Here is a 3,518-nt window from a genome sequence, read left to right as displayed (position 1 = left end):
AAAGAAGGGAGAGAAGAAGAAGAAGAAGAAGAAGAAGAAGAAGAAGAAGAAGAAGAAGAAGAAGAAGAAGAAGAAGAAGAAGAAAGGATGGAAGGAAGGGAAGGAAAGAAAGAAAGAAAGAAAGAAAGAAAGAAAGAAAGAAAGAAAGAAAGAAAGAAAGAAAGAAAAAAGAAAGAAGAAAGAAGAAAGAAAGAAGAAAGAAAGATGAAAAAGAAGAAAAGGATTTTAGACAGAACAAAAATGCTTATGCTGATTCAAAGAGACAGCTAAAGGACCTAATTTCCACTTTTGTATTTCACAAAAAAAAAAAAATCTAAAAGTATTCTTATGCACTGTGTTTACCAAATTCAAAATTAAAAATGCAGTCATCAAACGAGATGGAGCTCATTTCAGAGTTTGAAATTTTCACATAAACCTCATTTCCTATGAGCTGACTACAAGTCAAAGGGTTGTTGCTATTGCTTCTGTTCAAATAGCTTGTGAGAATAACTTACAGATCTCAGGAAAATAGTGTACTTAGGATTCTAGTTTTATTTAGAACAAGAATACAAATCAGAACCAGCCAAAAGGAGGGCACAGAGCAAGGTCTGGGAGAGATCAACTGTGAAATGTCCATGTTCTCTCCCTGTGGCACTAGGACACAATGCCCTCCTAGCACACTGATCTGTGTTAAAGTTTTCTCAACTAAAGAAGGTTCATCTCAGAGGGTTTTTTTTTTTTTTTTTCAGAGTTTCTTAACATAGGCATGAATGAATAATTAGCCACAAGCTTGAACACACTGTCCAGCTCCTGCCCTGCTCAGAGGTCACCAGACTTAAAAACCCCACTCCTCTAGCCACATGGCTGTCCTGTCCTCCCACCCTTTTGAATCATCTCATTTGCATAAACTGACTAGGAGTCCAACAAGAGTTATCTCATTAACATATATACATGTGACCCAAAGGGATCCAATGAACAATAAAAAAGCAACTCTCCCTTGGAAAATCTCATCTTGGAATTAGTCCTAGGATCTGGGGCCAAGAGCCAGCCAATGGCTTTATTATATATGCTCCATTACCAATCTTACGAAAAATATTTGGAATCTCTAAAGCTTTCCCAGATGGCCTGAGAAGTTTTTCTTTAAGCCACAGAAGCTTCAAGAATAACAAATCAATACTCCTTATGGGTTTGAAATTCATTCGTTTACAACCACATTTTCCACTCTGTTTATATCCACCAATTATAAAGTATGTTTGAAATAGTACCAGATAGCTGCAAAGAAGGTGAATCTGACTATAATATCTTAAGTGTAGGGCTTTGTATTTTTACCCTTGTGATTCTCTCAGACCTAACATACAAATAATACTGCAACTATAGCACAGGCTCAGGAAACACTTGTCAAAATAGATTGTCATATCCAATTTTTCCAAAAATCTATCACATACAAAATATTTTTCTACCAATTACCATACTATCATCATAGATCTAGCAGATTTCTTAAGCTAAGTCCATGAAACAAAAGTACATACTTCTCTCCAATGCAAAGGGGAAAAAAATGAAAAAAGAAAAACTTGGGCAAACATGGAAAATATGGATGCTTATAATCTCAAAACTAGAATCTTAATGGTTGTTGCTGTGAAGAGGAAAAGGCCTTCTCTTCACTTTCTTTCTTAAATTCTTCCCTTCTATCCCAAGACTAAGCTAATTGGCATAAGCATTCAACAGTCAAAGCCATGTCCTGGATAAAGGATCTCAAACTTTTGAGGATACATGGTGAACCCTTAGAACTATGTCTGAGAACACACAGGGGGGATCATCAAACAGAATCACCTTCTTTTTTTATTTTTTGTTTTTGAGACAGGGAACCAAGACATAGTTCAAACTGGCCTTGAACTCACAATGTGGCCAAGTCTGACCTTGAACTTGTGGCTACCCTCCTCCCTTAGCTTTGAGTGCTGGGATTATAAATTTGCACCACTATACCCACCTTGATTCACATTTTATAGATACAACTGATCTCAATGAGAGGTCATTATATCTAGTCATGAACTTTCAAACTAAAATATCCACTTTTTTTCCTAAGAGATAGTGTAAATTTTTTATTAGCTATGTTATATTTACTTTGGGTCATTTTAGCTGGTCACCTTATCTATATCTGGTACCCTAGGTCAAATAAGAAACTCATCAAACTCTTAGTAAAATGTCTTAGTTCCTTCAAAATCTCTAACGTGGGGCTCTACCTGTGCAAAGAAGATATTCCTACAAGTAGGAAGAACACAACAGGCAAAGCGATCAGAAATTCAACAATGGGAGAAAATACTGGTTGGGTTAAGAAAAATGGTTCATCAGTGGTCCAGGGCACCTCCAGTTTGAGTCATCAAAAGCTTCCAGTTAATTATCAGTGGAAGGGCCAATGAGACAATGAGACTAAGCACCTACTTAGGCAAGTACAGGGACCAGGGTTTGATCCTCGGCACCACTGTCCATGCCAGCCCACCCCTGGGCACACTGAACTGGCCACTGAGAGCAGGCATGGTGACACATACCTGTGATCCCAACACTGTGCAGGCTGAAGAAAGGAGGATCCCTATGAGCCAGAGCTGTGTTTTGAGACCCTATACATACATTAAATAATAATTATCAATGGACCAAACTCTGCCATACTGTGTCACTGTTGTGAACACAGGCTCAATCAGAAATCCTTGTTGTATTAGCATAGATTCCAAATCCTCAGGCTCTGAAACTTCTCTCTCCTTTCTTTAATTTTTGTCTTTTACACAATTAACCCCACCTATAGTGCTGAGTTTTTTCTCTTGTTCTTAACATGTAAACCCCTACCTAGGCTGTATACCAGTAATCACTATAATATTCACCTTGAAGTAGAATTGATTTGCCTAGAGATGCAGTATTAATATTTGATCAAATTCTTAAAGGATAGAAAAGCAAACACACCAAAAAGTACCAGAATCAAGGGACTTAGCAAGATGAAACAGAACTCCCTTTGGACAAAGAAATTTCCTCCGTGCAAGATATTTGGGCTACGCTCTCCTTATTAACACAATCCCAGGCATAATCAACACTTCCTCACTTAGCTCTTGTCCAGCCCTGTCTAGCACCACTGTCCTGAACCTATTGGCCAGGCCTGGAGCTTAAAGCAGCCCAGACAAGAGATAAATGGAACAAGAGGGAGCATGGGTCGTTCCTATCAATGCACAGGGATTTTCTGACAGAAATTTCTCCACCTGACCTTCATTCTCACCATGTACTCATGTTCTCAGGTGTGGACAGTCTGCCTGTGAGGGTAACTAGTGACACAAGCCAGAAAGACACAGAGCTTTTGCTGTGTACACATTAATCCTTCATACTACAACTTCCGTTTTCAGTGAGAAGCCTAAATCAGTTATCCTCAAAGGAGACTTCTTATTCCTAATAGCACCATCCTGGCATTTTTACTCTTTAATCCCAATGTGTAGTAGAGAATTGGCGCTTTTTCCGCCCGCTCCCCCCTCCCCCCGAGCGCCGCTCAGGCTGCACCGCTC

This window comes from Octodon degus, unplaced genomic scaffold (assembly GCF_000260255.1).
Source record: "Octodon degus isolate 3935 unplaced genomic scaffold, OctDeg1.0 scaffold00053, whole genome shotgun sequence".
NCBI lineage: Eukaryota > Metazoa > Chordata > Mammalia > Rodentia > Octodontidae > Octodon > Octodon degus.
The sequence above is the reverse complement of the archived record's forward strand: the minus strand, read 5'-3'. Positions refer to the sequence as shown.